The sequence below is a fragment of the Stenella coeruleoalba genome, assembly GCF_951394435.1.
Source record: "Stenella coeruleoalba genome assembly, chromosome: 9".
NCBI lineage: Eukaryota > Metazoa > Chordata > Mammalia > Artiodactyla > Delphinidae > Stenella > Stenella coeruleoalba.
In genome coordinates this window covers 75,383,401-75,400,547 of record NC_137155.1, presented here as the reverse complement: position 1 = coordinate 75,400,547, position 17,147 = coordinate 75,383,401, and the positions used below count along the sequence as shown (strand labels likewise).

General features: G+C 38.4%; 1 long non-coding RNA gene across 2 annotated transcripts in view; it reads left to right on the top strand.

Annotated features, from left to right (window-relative positions):
- Positions 1–11,394: 11,394 nt before the first annotated feature.
- The window catches only part of LOC307191694, a 105,693-nt gene continuing 99,940 nt past the window's right edge, over positions 11,395–17,147 (top strand). For both annotated transcript variants that reach the window (XR_013829825.1, XR_013829826.1), the window contains exon 1: positions 11,395–11,707. This is a non-coding gene — a long non-coding RNA (uncharacterized lncRNA). The remainder of the gene's footprint in view (positions 11,708–17,147) is intronic.

The following is a 17,147-nucleotide window of genomic DNA, read 5'->3' as shown; positions in this document are numbered from 1 at the left end:
ATGATTTTTCTGTCCCAAGAAAGTTTTGCCTATCCCAAACCTTGTAGTTTTTCTCCTATATTTTGTTCTAAAGTTTTATTTTAGTTTAGTTTTATCTTTTACATTTAGGTCTGTGACTCATTTTGAGTCAATTTGTATGTATTACAAGAGATCAGGGTCAAAGTTTATTATTTTCTATATGAATATGTAGTTTGCTTGAGGACCCTTTATTGAAGACTCGTTTTTCCCCATTGAAGCACCTTGGTAACTTTTGAAAATTAATTGCCCATATATATGTGTCTATCTCTGGATTCTCTGTTCTGCTCCACTCATCTATAGCTGTATCCTTACATCAGTACTATACTTCTTTGACTACACTAGTAGCTTTATAATAGATAGTTTATAAGTCTCAAAAGCAGGTAGTCATAGTCCTCCTACTGTGTTCATAATTTCAAAATTGTTTTTTCTACACCTGATCTGTTGTACATCTATACACATTTTAGAATCATCTTATTAATTTCTACATAAAAAGCCTGTAGAAGTTTTGTTGAAATTGCAATGAATTTATAGATCAGTTGAGAATAATTGCCAGTTCATGATGAATGAATGTAATATAGCTTTCCACTGCTTTGTTTCCTTCATTTTCTCGCAGCAGTGTTTTGTAACTTGCAGAGTATTTTGTGAATTCATGCCTAATTACTTTATATCTTTGAATGCTGTTGTACAGTGCTTTTAAAATATTTTTTCATTTTCAATTGTTCCTTGCTAGTATATAGAAACACAATCTAATTTGTTTTGACCTTGTGTCATGCAACCTTGGTAAGCTAAGTAGCCTAGTAGCTTTTTTGTAGCTTGATTGCTTGCTTATTTGACTGGTTGATTGATTGATTTAGGTTTTCAATGTTGCTGTGGTCTGCATGGGAAGATGACTTGAATTCTTTTCCAATTTTTAAAACTTTTATTTATTTTTCTTACCTTACTGCAGTGGTTTGAGTCCCTAACACAATATTCAGTTGAAGTGGTGAAAATGGATATCTTACCTTGTCGCTGGTCTTAGAGAAAAAGCATTCAGTCTTTTACTCTTATGTATAATGTTAGCAGTGTATTTTTCCTAGATTACCATTAGCAGATTGAAGAAATTCCTTTTTATTCTTAATAGGCTGGGTATTTTATTTACCATGAATGAATATTCAATTTTTGAAATTATTTTTCTGTATCTTTTGAAGTAATATGATTTTTCTCCTTTGTATTGATAAGATAATGAAATACACTATTTAATTTGTGAATACTAAACCTGCCATACCAAAATACACTTGTTCATGGTTTATTTTCTTGTCTACATAATGCTGGATTAGATTTGCTAATGTTTTAATAAAGATTTTATGTACCCATGACCATAAAAGATATTAATCTTTAGTTTTCTTTTCTTATACTGACTATGTCTGGTTTTGCTATAGGGTAATGCTCGCCTCATAAAATGAGGTTTCTCTTCCTCTATTTTCTATAAGAGTTGTATAAGATTTTTATTACTTCTTCCTAAAATGTTGATAAAATTCACCAGTGACGCCATCTCGGTATGGAGTTTTCTCTGTGAGATGGTATTTAATTAAAATTTCACTTTTTAAAAAGATATAATGCTGTCGCTTCTCTCTCATATTGAGTGAACTTTTGTTGTGTAGTAGTGTATGTCTTTCAAGGAAGTTATCTGTAGTGTCAAAGTTAATCAAATGTTTGTTGGGCATAAATGTGTTTGTATTTATTTCATTCAATGTCAGTAAGCTCTGTAGTGATCTTCTTCTTTCACTCATGATATTGAAATGTGTCTTACCTCTTTTTATCTTGATAATTCTAGCTACAGGTTTATAAACTTTGTGGATTTTTCAAGAAAATGAGTTTTCATTGTCCTTTTCTATTACTTGTTCATTTGCATTTTTTTGATTTCTGCTTTTACTATTTCTTTCCTTATGGTTATTTTGGATTTAATTTGCTTTTTAAAAAAATCTTATTAAGGTAGATGGTATCTATGAAATGTCTCTGAAATGTTAATTAAATTTTTCTACCTCTTTTGTCTATCTCTTTGTTCTACAGCTCTAGTGACTATAGACTATATTACTTCATACCTTTTTTTCATGCCTCCAAATATTTATTGACCATATACTACATGGTGGTATAGTATACTGTGATAAGGCAATAGATAAATAAAGTATGAAAAGTAATGATAAATGCTACAAAGGAGATGAAGCAAGAAGGAGTGGAGAGTGACAGAGACAGAGAAAGAGGCAGAGAAGGAAAGACAGATTTTTCTGTTAGGAATGTCATAGAGGTACCCTCTAATATGTGCCGGTTAATCAGAGAACTTCAAGAAATAAGAGAAAAGTAAGCGAATGGATCATGTGGACATTTGGGAAAAAATTCCAGGCCAATATAAGATAAAATGCTAAGGCAAGGAGACAAGAGGTTGATTAACATTTTTTAGCAACAGAAATGAACCTAGCGTGCTTGGAATAGAGTGAAATGGGGAGAAATGGTATGGCTTGAGGACAGAGTGGTAGAACAGGTCCAGATCAGCAGAGTGTTTTAACCATTTCAAAAACTTAGATTTTTACCCAGATATGTTGGGGAACCACTGAACAGTGGAGGAGTTACATGATGAATTTAATATGCTAGATGCTAGGTTTAATTTTATATCTTTTTCCCCTTTAAATTATCATTGATAACACAAGGCCCTGGCAACATTAGAGCAATAGATAGGTTTGATTTTACATTATGGAGTAGAGAATACCTTAATCAGCTCCCTCCCTCTCCATTCCCTGTGTCCCCTCCCTGTCTTTCTCTCCATCTCTGGGTCTCGCTCTCTCTTGGTTTCTCTCTCTGTCTTTCTCAGCTATAAACTCATCTTTCTGGGAGTCTCACCTATACAGATTTGCAGATTTTGATTCTCTGGTTTAATGATCTGCTGTAAGTGTTTTGAAATTCTTAATTTTATCTTTGAATTGGTGCTTTTTCAGTGAAATCTGATGCAACACTGGTGCATATGCATGAACAGAGGAGGTATGAAGAAGAAAGAAAAAGTTTTATAGTTTAGCAGCTTTTTATGTTTTTGAACAAGGATCCCGTATTTGCATTTTGTACAAGGACCCACAAATTATGTAGCTGGTTCTGTTTACTTAATCTTATTTCTCAGTTTTTCCTCACTTACAGGGATGAAGGATCAGATGAAGGCACGTTATTAGATGCTATAAGGGACACAAAGAAATCAGTGCCCCAGTCAAGGCTTTTTTTTTTTTTTTTTTTGTGGCAAAGGAGTTAGGATTCCATACTCCTTCATCAGACATCTAAGAAGAATGAACATGTGTGCTACAGAGTAAGAGAAGACAAGATTTCACTTCACGGTTTTCTACACTTGCAAAAGAGCAGTAGTTTATCTGTCCTGTATCTTACCAATTCTTTTTGCAGGGGATGGGCTGGGTGTCACTGGGAATGTAAATATCTTAAGTAATAATTTATCATCTATTGAACAATTACTCTGTGCCAAGTCCTCTTCTAAACACTTTAAAATCATTAACCTATTTCAGCCTCTTTATGAGGTAGGTAGTATTGGAATCCCCATAAATAGGTGAGGAAACAAATAAACAGAGAGATTAAAGAAACTTTTCAAGATCATACAGCTAGTAAGTGGCAAAACTGGATCATAAAACCAGGCAGTCTGGCACCAGAACCTACCCTCTAAATCTTATTCTACACTAAACCTTGAGAGAGCTAGAAATACAATTCTATGGGAGTTCAGAAGAGAGACAAGTTGGCTTCTGTGCTGACCTTAGAAACAAAGGTCAAACCTTGCCAGACACAATTATGAAGAAATAGAGGCAAGGGAAATTGTCCGTTTGTCATTTTACTGACATGTATAACTTAGAAGCTGAAAAGAAGCATAGTTGTTATCTAGTGCAAGTCACTCTTTAAATTAAGAACATGGGACACAGAAAGGATAATTGATTCTAAAAAGGTCACACAGCTAATTAGAGGGAAGTCTGGGAATAGAACCTAGGTTTCTTGATTTCTGGTTCAGAGCTCTTTTTACAAAGCCTCCTACTTCGCATGCATACATACAGATTGTTCTATTATGTGCCATTTGCATGAGTCTCAGTCATTTTCAACAGGGATATTCATCATTCGGAAGGAGGGAACTACAGTATGTAAAGCATAGTTCCAAGAGCAAAGATAAATTATACCTATCAAAAACCCAAGGGCATTACCCTGTAGTATATATATATTTTTAATGAACATGTATGGTCCGTCCATTTAAATTAATAAAACGTAATAAATTTTCAAAAACATTTTAATGAGTACATAGTATGAGCTGTGATCTATCCCAGGTGTTAGAAATACAAAGATGACTTGTGAAAAGATAATTAATACACAGCTGCCTAAACATGTCCTTCTGCCTCTTTGGTGTCTTTGCTTGGAATGTCCTCCCCCGTAACAACCCATACCCATTTCAAGTGCTTCCTCCTCTGAGAAGCCGTCCTTAACAGCAGGACATGGTTGGATGGAGTTGAAAATTACTCTTTCTATCCCCATCTGCCTTGTCCCTACCTCTATTTTAGCACTTATCACACCCTGTTGTAGAAAAGCTTGCCATCCTGCTTGGCTTGGAACATTGGGAAGTCACATTCTCATTTCGTTATTTAAATTTGTATCCTCATCCAAGCACAACCAAACCCCAGCACAATAACTGACACATAGTAGGTGCTGAATAAACTAATCAATGTTGAATAAATATTAACATGCTTTTACCTTAATAGATATTGGGGAAAGTGTTTTCCAAAGTCCATATGAATTAAGTCAATGATGTAATAATAAAACACTGACTATTTATTCACTTGGTTCTTGTTTCTTCTTTCACTTTCAGAGATCAATACCTTGTGATACTTATGTAGATTAAATTAATAGAAGCAGGTTTTACCTTAATTTGAGGTTGAAACATTTCCAACATTCATCTTGGATTATTGTGTGTGCAAAATCTATCATTTGGACAATCTAACACATATTTATTAAATGGCCTCGTGTTTACCGAGTGGATATTTCAGTGGCAAGAAGATGAACTAGAAAAGAGATACCAAGAGAGCAGAGGAAGTGGAAATCTTGAGATTATTTAAAGAAAGATATGGTAGGATTGATTGGCGTGTTAGATGAAGCAAAATGATGAAGCAGACAGGAAAAGGTCTACTGTCTAACCTCAGTAATCAGAAGAATGATAGTTTCTTAAAGGAAAATTGAGGAATAGGGAAAAGATAACATACCCTGGGAGGGAAGAAGAGTTAATATATGGACATGCTTACTCTGAAATAGCATATTCAATAGCTTATTTTGAATATGGAAACATCATGTAAGCCTTGTGAATATAAAGTTGAATGACCAATGAGAGAGCCGGGATATAAATGTGATGACATTATCCGTACTTAAGTGAAAATCAAACACAAAGAAGTGACAAGTTTTCAAAGAAATAATTATAATGAGGCCAAAAAACTGAGACCCTGGAAAGCAGAGGTCAGAGTAAAAGTATATTGCTGAGGAGGGAAAGATGAGGGTATTAGAAAAAACTGAGTCACAGTTTACCTTTACTAAGTTTCAGGTCAGTAATTCTGAATAATTTGGTTATGTTATCAGGAAATATGAGTTGGTCCATATTAGGAATGAAGTAAGAAAAAGACGCAGGATGAACTCGAGAGCATTTTAAACCCCTTTTTTAAAGAAGCTCTTTGTTACATTAGTAACAGAATAAAACGTTGATGGTAGTTGCTGAGTGGACTGCAATATTGTTTTAGCATTTTTGCTAACTATGAATTTATTTAGTTCTTAAGAAAACAGAAAGAAAAAATATTGGACATTCAGTTAAAGTTGGCAGACTTTGCTTTCTCTGGAAGACCCACTAAAACAATAGAAGGATGTATTTGGTAAGACACAGATTCACAAAGTCAGGAGAAAAGGAAAAGAAACTTGAGCAACACAGTTTTCAAAGCTGAAATGCAAAGATAAGTGGTAAATTATTCAACATATTGTCAAAAGTGAGAATTAATCCAGCAATGGGGAATACCAAAAGTAATCAAATTTATCACATGATCCCCCAAACTCTCAGGAATTGTCACAACCAGCTATCTCTTAAAGTGGAAGGAATTTGAAAGAAGGAGGATTTCTTTTTTTTTTTTTAACATCTTTATTGGGGTATAATTGCTTTACAATGGTGTGTTAGTTTCTGCTTTATAACAAAGTGAATCAGTTATACATATACATATGTTCCCATATCTCTTCCCTCTTGCGTCTCCCTCCCTCCCACCCTCCCTATCCCACCCCTCCAGGTGGTCACAAAGCACCAAGCTGATTTCCCTGTGCTATGTGGCTGCTTCCCACTAGCTATCTACCTTATGTTTGGTAGTGTATATATGTCCATGCCACTCTCTCACTTTGTCACAGCTTACCCTTCCCCCTCCCCATATCCTCAAGTCCATTCTCTAGTAGGTCTGTGTCTTTATTCCTGTCTTACCCCTAGGTTCTTCATGACTTTTTTTTTTCTTAAATCCCATATATATGTGTTAGCATACAGTATTTGTCTTTCTCTTTCTGACTTACTTCACTCTGTATGACAGACTCTAGGTCTATCCACCTCATTACAAATAGCTCAATTTCGTTTCTTTTTATGGCTGAGTAATATTCCATTCTTTAAGACTATTTCACAAGCAGTCAGATCCATAGATCTCTACTCATCACAGTTGGGGTGACTTCCCAGACCCCCAGAAGAGCAGGTATAATAGCAGGAATTTTGGAAGGAGCACACGAGGATAAGTGAGGGTTGTTATACTGTACTGAGAGCAAGAGAGCTAAGGAAATACACACATAACAAATTTCAGTCCTCGTCCCCTCATCCCCCGACTTGTCTCCTAGAACCCCGACAGTCAGGCTCTGTCTTTTGGACTGCAAGAAAATAAATTTCTGTTGTTTAAGCTACCAGGTCTGTGACATTTTGTTACAGCAGTGCTAGAAAACTAATAAATGAATACCTGAAATTGAACAATCAAAAAGTCACATTACAAGAATGTCCCATAGAGCAAAGAAGATAAATAAATTCTAAAAGAGAGGGATAATTGAGGAGTGTGGAGGTGGGAACTATTATTTTTCACAGCAAACTTTATATAACTGACTTATTAACATGAATAATTTTGACAGCAATTAAAACTGAACCTTAAAATACAGATTTTTCTTCACTGGTTAAACAAATGTAACATATAAAGCAATTCATTTTCTGACTTTACTCTTGGAAATCTAGGAGACTTTGAACTGGTGAGCCCCTAGAAAATTAAATTCCATTCTGGATATCATATCACATTGTAATGGATGAAGAAATCATAAAAAAGCTAGTCCGAACTCTCTAAACATACATATAGATTAACTAAAGACCTACCCAAATATAAGCTGTTATTATTATTGTTATTAGCATTATATTTTTATGTTCAAGTTGAAGGAGAAAAAGTTCACTGATCGTGTGGAATGTTTTCTTTTTGTCCCTGCAGATGCACATTTCATGCTCTCCCCCTGCTCTCTGCCCTGACAAACTGAACTTTATAGATTGTATCTATGAGCTTTCTTGCCTTCTGTATCAGGTTGGATTTTGAAAATGGGCAAACAAAGCAGGAAGTCAGAGGGAAGGAGGAGACTGAGATCAGGGGATATGATGTGGCTTTGCTCCTGCTAGGATGCCTTGGATTGGTTGTGCCTCTCAATGGAAGATTACTCTTCCTCCCAAGGCTATTGATTCTGTAGGACGTTTTCCTCCCAGATTCTAGGAACTAGTCTTTCTCCACCCTTTGACCTCCAAGCTCACTACTAACTCCAGGTTACTGCACTATCCTTGGTTCCCCAACTCTCACTCTTTGTAAATAACCCCTATATAAACAGTCCTTGAAGTATATCCTATTTTGAGTGTGCTAATGGAATTTCTGTTGAGCATCCAATCATATAAAATATGGTGAAATATATTAGAAATTAAACAACCACTTCCTTGCCTTCTGATTATATGGCTTATTTTCACATGGGTAGTAATTTCAAAGCTATTTTGAAGTTTAATGTGACTAGGTAACAAACAGTATTTACTAGTATATCAAGATTTGTTAGCTATACAAATGGGCAAAGAAATTGCAATAATTTACTGCACATAAGAGGTGAGGTAAAACAGGGAATGACTGGGCTCTTTAATGTAGCTACCATGAAGTATCATTGCATGAAAAGAGGAGGCATACAATTATCATGCATCATGTCCAATGTATTATTTATTTATACCAATTGTTTAAAATTGGAGGGAATGGTTTTGTCTTCAGTGTAGCTGTATCACTTGGGTAGAACACAGACAGAAAGGTGTAGACTAAGGTGGCTTTCTAAGTAATAAACTGCCTGATTTAAGTCCTTATTTCTTTCTCATATGTATCAGGGTGGAGCTTTAATTCTTAATTGAGGAAGAGTGTGACAAATATTCATTTCCACTTCACTGGTAAACTAATATACAAGAATTAGGAGGAGTGAGATTGAAAGAGGCAACATCAGGCCTTAGAAGCAATTTCTGCTTACATTTGACCTAGTGTACTAACTTGTGTGTTCCTTCTAAATCCTAATGGACCCTGCCTTTTCTTCAAGCAAATTTTGTTCCCTGGAGAACAACTTTGCTAGCATTCATTTAGGCGAAATGTTATTTACTTCAATTCACTTAGAGATTATTGAAATATGCTCAACAAAGAAACACCACTTCTAAAAACGTCTTTAAAATGTTTCAAATCAGTTACACAAGAGATTTGGGGTAGGGCTTTATATCGTTTAACTTGTTTTTTTGCATTCTTTCTTGCTTACTTTTCCTTATTTTTGTCTTAATATAGCTCATTTTCAGATTATAAAACTGTAAAATTATTTGAAAACTATAAGAAGGAAATAATATTGTATGGTCAGGCCACGCAAGAAGGCTATTCTCTTGCTCTCTGTACGTCCCCTGCCGGACAACTGCCTGCTTCACCTACACCCTAAGCACATGACTGACCTTCCTCTGTACTTGCCCCAGGCCCAGCTAGTGATCGTTCTTATCAAAGGGGCAGTGAGGGGCGGGCCCCTCTGCTGGTTTCCCTGGTAACCAATGAGCCCACCTGATGTCAATTCCCCTATAACTGGTAATTCCACACCCCCACCCACACCCCGGCCCCACAGCAAAGACTGCTATCATGTCCTGCCAGTCAACTGTTGCATACGGTGGGGTGTCGCTCCAGGACCTTGCTTCGGACGTGTAAGCTCCCCCGTCCATTAAACCATTGATATCTCTATTGCTGACACTGGGCTCTTTCATCAGTCTTGAAGCTGGGCAAGCACAGGGCTTGTAGGCCTCTGGGGTGCAGCCCAACAAATATACACCAAATTTCATCATATTATGGTTAATACCCAATGTTTATAAATGAGACCATGCTTACACGTTTTATGTTTATTCTGATTTTTTACATAATGTTATATAGTGATAATTATGCCATTATGTACTTTAAAAAACAAGATAAAATGTATTTGTTTCTAATAATGGCAGATATGAAACTTATTTATGAATTATAGGCACATATAGGGATTACTAATCAGGACTTGATTACATCTTTCAACATAAAGTACATAATTTGGAAGGACAGGTAATGGATTGAGGATGGGAGAGCGATGGTGCTAGTGTGTTATATCTAAGGAGATTAAGACCAATCCAATAGTATACGGTCAATAGCTCATTGAATTAGACATTAAACATCCTGTGTTGTAGGCTAGGTGCTACCAGTAACTAACTATAATGTGGGTAAATCAATCAATAGAAAAATAAGATTTTAAATGGTTGCATGCTCATCCATCCTGTATATATACCATAATTTAAGTAATTCCCTATTAGACGATTTAGGTTGATTTCAGTTTGTCAATATTGAAACAAATAAGAACATGATGTATATAAATGAGTCCCTAACATGCAATCTTGGTCACCTACTTCTGAGAGACAGTTTACTGCTGTTGATACCAAGCAAAGTCTTGCTGCCTGAAGCCCATAGAAGCCAGTACTATGGCACTGGCTTTTGAGAAAAGAAAGAGCTTTATTTCGAGGTTGATAGGCAAGCGAGGAGACAGGGGGAAGGGCTCAACTCTGTCTCCTCCATCCAGGGTTGGGGTAAAATTTAAGCGGTTAGGGGAATTTCAAACTTGGCAGAAGATGATTGGCTAGTCTCTAATCAGTCCATATATGGTAATCCAGCTACTCAGGTTGCTGGAAGCTAGATTTTTCTTATTGAAGGACTTCTTGCTTTGTAAAGAGGTCAGGTGGCAACGTTTCTATTGAGTTTCATATCCTTTTTTTTAAGGGTTTCTTTTTTTAATTAAGTGTAACAGGCAAAATTATTTAAGTAATTAATTTTTAAGGAATTTCACATGTTCTGATTCTTTCCACTGCTCCGGGGTCATCCTGGAGACGTGGGTTCCCATCTCGCACATGCGCAGGGCTGTCTCTGTAAAACAACTCCAGGTTTGATTAATCAACAACGCGTTTTAGGGAAACAAAACCAGTTTAAGCTGGTCAATGTTTTACGTGTAGTTTCACTGCTGTTCTTCTGCCTCTTTTTTCAGTCCTTCGATTTTGGTGCAAATATGGAAAGGCAGTGATGCATAGTGGACGAAAGGTAAGTCAAAGAGTTCAAGGTCGAAATTCTCACTCTTCTTTCTAGGTGTTTCCACATTGGGAATTGTACTTAATCTTTCTTAAAGTAATAATGTAAGCATTTGATGAGGTTAGGTAGAGTTCTTTTTTTGTTTTTTTACTCCTTCCATGCATGGCTGCTAGATGTATATATTCTACCCCTTGAAAACACACCAGGTCAAGAGCTGCTGGGAGGCGTGATATCTGATAAGACTGGGGGATTCAGTGGTCATGTGCGTACTATTGCACCCCTTTGCTGTGACGTGGTTCCTTAGTCCAAGTGCAAGGCAGTGTTATGCTGGGTCTGTCAGTGGATTAAATGCTTTTTATGTTTTTAAATAGCGGTGCAGAAAAGGCAAACCTATGCCCTAGATTCGTATTCTTTCTATTCAAAATTGTTGGCTTTTACAAGGTGGAAGGAGTTGAATGTAATCAACGTGCCACTGAAACCGTGGGTTAAATCCATTTCACCTGCCTTCACTAATCAAGGTCCTGTTAAGACTTGCATGTCCTCCAAACAGCAGGTAGCCTAGCCAATAAGATGTTTGCCTGAGTTGTTTTCTATGAACTTGGAATCAGCTGCATCTAGTTCCAGTTGAACTGGTTAAGACAGGCTCGGACCACGGACCCTTCCACTGGGCATGCGCAAGCGTCCATATTCAGCGGCCTTTAAAAAGAGCAGAGCCTGGAGCTTAGTTACGCCTGCGCAGAAAGACATCACCGCACCGTTTTTCCGATCACCTTTCCCCATGCTCCCCGCGTTCCCCACGCCTGAGCCTGCTCTGCTTCGTTGTTATGCCTACAGACACCCAGTCTCCTTGCCTTCAAGGAGGTTGATCTGAGATTTGTTCTGCGGTCTCCTCGCTTGGCTGACTCCTGAGTAAACCCTCACTTCGCTGCAAACCTTGATGTCTCGGTGTTTTCGCTCACTGTGCTCGAGCAGGAGGAACCTGGTTCGGTAACACCAAGGGGCGGATTTGCCTCCTCCAGGTAGGATGCCATATCAGGACATAGTGTTGGTGTTTGTGGCTAAGAGTTGGATGTTTAGCAACGGCAATGGCTAAATCAGCTTTGTGGAGTGGGAACTTACACAGTTGGCCCTATGGGTATCTTTCATCCTTATCACCATGAGTCTTTGTGAACCTAACCGTGCCTGCTGTGGGGCAGACAATGACAGAGGCCAGCTGATCAAATCAGAATTACTGGTCAAGTAATTCTGTCACCTTTGTTGTTTAGTGCTCCTTCTGTGGTGGATACTCTGTTGGGGGTTAATAAGGAATACAGAGAGCCTCACCCTCTGTGCTCACGTCAGTGGTGGTGTCACCATGCCTCTCCCCTGCACCCTTAGCCCTGATCTTTAGGATTTTCCCTTTCCAGGCCTGGCCCAATCAGCCAAGTCTTTTTTTTTTTTTTTTTTTTTGCGGAGCACAGGCTCCAGACGCGCAGGCTCAGCGTTCACGTCTCACGGGCCCAGCCGTTCCGCGGCATGTGGGGTCTTCCTGGACCGGGGCACGAACCCGCGTCCCCTGTATCGGCAGGCAGACTCTCAACCACTGCGCCACCAGGGAAGCCCCAGCCCAGTCTTTTCTCACTGCCTGTGTCTTAAGTGATTTTCCGTTGGGCCCCAGCACAAAGTGGTAACTAAGCATACTGTCTGAAGCTTTGCTCAATAAGAGAACTCCCCCTACTGCTGTCTTCAGTGGGGCACAAGTACAGCAGCAGAACATTTTAGCCTGCTTCCACCTACCGAGCCAACCTACCTCTGAGCAAAGCTTGCTACTTTCCTTCCTCTGTCATTTGCTGATAGAGACTGCACTCTACCCCCATGTGCCCCAGGTGAAAGGTAGAGACATGAGTGCAGCAGTGGTAAATGCCATGGAGATCTGGGCCACATGCTTTTGATGTGGTGTTGCAGGGTTCTTCCTTCGTTAGCTGTCCAACTTTCTTGACCCTAGAGACGCTGTATCCTATTAACTACATCCACACCTCTTTTCAATCAGGCTTTCTTGACCTTTACTCCAACCTCGTCTCTCATTAATATAATGGTAACTCTACTTGCTTCTGCTGGTTAAATACTTCCACCTGGCCTCTGTTATAAGGGGAGAGGGAGCGTGCAATCCTCATTACTATCAGTGAACTTAATTCTATGACAGTATTACCATTGTCCCTGTTACAAGGGACAGCAACCATTGAGGTTTACAGTAATGCGTGTGTTCCTCTAACTAGTGCATTCTCTACCATTTTGGTACATAGGGTACCCATCAGGTCCTTGTGCAGAACATAGGTAGCTAGTGGATTTTCCAGCCTTACACAGCATAGCCACTCTAACATGCCTGCTTCTGAGCCTTTTGATCCTTTCAGCATCTACCACAGGCATTTCTATTTAACTTAGTGTGGACCATTACTTTCTCTATACTTCAGGAGTTGTATGTTAATATTGTTTCCTGAGATCCCTGCCAAAGTATTATATCCTGTAACTTAGGAGAATGCCCAGAGCTTCCCCAGGCATGTTGTGACTTGGCTTTGGTGGCTGGCCATGAGATGAAGTGTGAAAGGGTACACGTGTTGTCTTGAAAGCAGAGGCGTCTGCTATAGCTTTAGTAGTTCTACCCTGTAACAGTAAGGAGTGGGCCGCTTTGGCAGGTCCAGAGAGACTTCAGTGGACTCCGGAGTCTCAAGGATTTTGACTGCAGTGAAACATCTGTCCTCAAGCCAGGTCTTAATACTCCATTTTTCCCAACCACACTTGGCATAGCAAATGTGGGTTACGTGGACGGGGCTAAGAGTTAACCTTCCCTGAACTTTGCTACTTACATTGAGTTACATTGAATTGCTGGTCCAATTCATTAGCTATCCTCTCTTCCCTGGAACTCTGCTACTCTTCATAATTAAGTTGTGGGTTTCTTCCTTAGCTTTACTGCCCTCTGGCTATAGGAGATGAGTCTTTTCATGCTACCAAGGAGGACTTCTGCCTTGCACACTTACTTTTATTCAGTGATTAGTCACCTGCTTTTTTTTTTTTTTTTTTTTTTTTTTTGCGGTACGCGGGCCTCTCACTGTTGTGGCCTCTCCCGTTGCGGAGCACAGGCTCCGGACGTGCAGACTCAGTGGCCATGGCTCACGGGCCCAGCCGCTCCGCGGCATGTGGGATCCTCCCAGACCGGGGCACGAACCCGTGTCCCCTGCATCGGCAGGCGGACTCTCAACCACTGCGCCACCAGGGAAGCCCAGTCACCTGCTTTTTAATGTCTTCCTCCAGTCTGTAAATGGCACTTAGCAAGAATTATCAAGATAGGATTGTTCTTATAACTTGCTCTTCCAAGGGACTTAAGATATATATACTGGCAGGTATAATATTTGTTTTATCTCAAAAATAAGACATTAACTATTGGCAAAATGTAACAGTTGCATTGCAACAGTCTGCAACCAATGGGGTCTTATTTTGCACCTGGTTGTCAGGTGGTCCATCTCCAAAATTCTGTTTTAGAGCCTGCTTCCTTGGACCCCTCCAGGTACCAACAGTTTTATGGTGGTTTGCCTGGAAAACAGATTATGAGGCAGAAATTTTTATGCTGAAAATTTATAAGGGACTACCTTCAGGGTCAATATCTGTGGAAGAGTAAAGGAAACAAGATTAAACAGGGAAGAACTCAACTGTGATGTAGACCAATAGGTCTCAGTCTCTCCTTTGGGAGCTCTAGGGATGGAACAATACTTGAGATTGCTCCATCTTGAGGCAAGGACACCAGCTGTTAATATCACAGTATCACCCAGGCCCTGGATGCACACTGACCTTTAGGAGGGAGATGTGACTTCAGATAAGTATATTCTTTTCAGCTGAGAACAACTACCTGAGACAGAATCAGCTAAGAGCCATCAGTAGCCAACACTCCCAGCAGCTGGGAGAAGGTGTGCTTAGGTTAGAAGGTTGGAAGGGGAATCTAGGTGGCACATACTACACTCCAGAAAATATATTTTAAGTGAGATTGACATAAGATCTGTCTTAAATACTTTGTCAAATATTCCTAGTACATATTGCTAGTATTAGTATATAATGTCATCAACATGTGAATGCACCATTATATATAAATTTATATATGTACAGATATATTCATCATAAATTTACATGGGTCTTATGTTTACATAGTTCCAGGCCATCTGAAAAATATAATTATCACAAGTCATACTATTGTCATTAGTGTTTTATAAAAATCTGATTATGATTCTTTTTAACATAATAAAAGCTGATACTGAAAATGGAGAAAAGGAAAAGAAGAAACTTAAAGACACGTTACATTATTTGTAGTTTTCAGTCTGAGGAAAAGGCAGAAATAATTCATGGTAGCCAAAGGGTTTAAAGAGAATAGAATTTTACAAATACTTGAGAGAAAAGGGAGCAAAAGATGTAAGGAAGGAACATTAATAAATAAAGGCTGGTAAGTTAATGATGATTCTGAAGGTTCTGAGCTATTGAGATCATTTTAAAAAATTCATACTGGAAAGAAATAAAGGAATGGGAAGCTTTGGATTATTTATCAATAATCAAGGAAAATTGATCTTGGAAAATTACTTCTTAAATGCTAAGAAAATATGGTGAATATCTCCTTTAGAGAAATGAGAGTTAAATAAAAATATTAATAACTGGTCTTAAGTTTCTCTCTCTCTTTCTCTCTCTCTGTTTTAAATAATTTGTAAAGTTATAGCCTCTATCTCTCACCTCCTCCTTATCTGGCTCTGGATTTTGATCCTAACGCTGTTTCAACAGTGATTTCCATTTCTCTGAGCTGGAGGATACACTCTTCTCTTCAGACAAGGGACTCCTTCTGGCTGGTAGCCAGCCCACTAGCTGACTCTCCCACTCCCAAAATGTCAGAGATCCTCTCTTTGGCCTGTGTTTGCCCAGCCCTGGCACTGCCTTCAGGCAGCAGTTACAGGCAAGCATAACACTAAGCTCTCTAGAATTATGACATGGTATATATGATATGTAGGATATATATGTAAACAAAATAATCTCGATCTTGTCATTTTCTTTCTAGTAATCATATCTGTTTGCAAGAGCTCTACATTTTATAAAGTAAACACCATCTCTGTAAGAGTTCAGTCTATTTTCCACTCTGAATTTGAAATTAAATGAAACAAAACCTTGCCTGAGGAAAAGGTGAAGTAGTCATACTGTCTTCAACTAATAATCTCAGGTTCACAGAGTACGTTTTCTTTCAGCTCTCCCTCACATCTCTGGTAAGATGACCACTGCCTGCTGTATCATATTTTACTACTACCAGTGTTGAATCTCAATGAGATGTTTTACTATAAGATCTATTTTTAACATGCTTTTTAATTATAAAATGCAACAGAAAAAATGTTAATTCATGACCATTCATGTTACTCACTCTCACCTGCCCCAGAAGTACCCAGTAGAGTTTTCCTTTGCCCGAGAGGTTCCTGGGCCATTTTTACACATCACAATAAAGAGTGACAAGCAATGTCATGAAGCCAGAAAGGCCAATAGGCTTTACATTGGAAAGAACCGTGTGTCTGGTAAACGTTAGCTACAAGCCAAGTGAATGTATTAAGGCCAAACTTGTGTTTTTCTCCCCCAATTCAGATGTTGAAATCCTAACCCTGGTACCTCAGAATGTGACCATATTTGGAGATAGGGCCTTTAGGAAGGTCATTAATTAAAATGAGGTAATTAGGGTGGTCCCTAATCTAATATGACTGGTGTCCTTATAAGAAAAGGCAAGATTAGGATACAGATGTCTCAGAAGGAAGACCATATGAAGAAACGTAGAAGACAACCATCTGTGAGCCAAGAAGAGAGGCTTCAGAAGAAACCAACCCTGGCAACACATTGATATCAGACTTCAGCCTCCAGAATTGTGAGAAGACACATTCTTGTCAAGCCACGCAGCTTGTGGTACTTTTTTATGGTAGCCCTTGCAAACGAATACAAAAGGAAAAATTCAAAATGCTCAAATAATTACTGTGTTCTGGAAGGTAGATTGGAATATTTTAGAAGAATGCCTGAAACCTTAGGGCAAGCTACTTGCAGTTTCAAGTTTAGGACAGAGTTTAAGAATGAAGATTGTAAGGCAGTTTGACATTTATTATGTAGGTAACCTCTATCGGCCTTTTTTTTTTTTTTGAGAGAGACTGCAGCAAAATTTTAAATTATTTTTGTATATCGAATAAATGTTCTCTGGATTAGCAGAGATTAGAAAAGCTACCAAGTACCTGATTTTATATGTGCGTATTAACAATTATTAGCTACTTAGTACCTAGTACATTACCTCTAGTCATGACGAAAGTTCCTAGGCCAATAGATGAGAAATAACTTGTTCAAGTTGACCCAGAGATTCCAGAGCTGGAGTTTAGCCTAGATTAATCTGATTGGAACAATCGAGTTCTTTCTAGCCTATGTTGTGCAGTT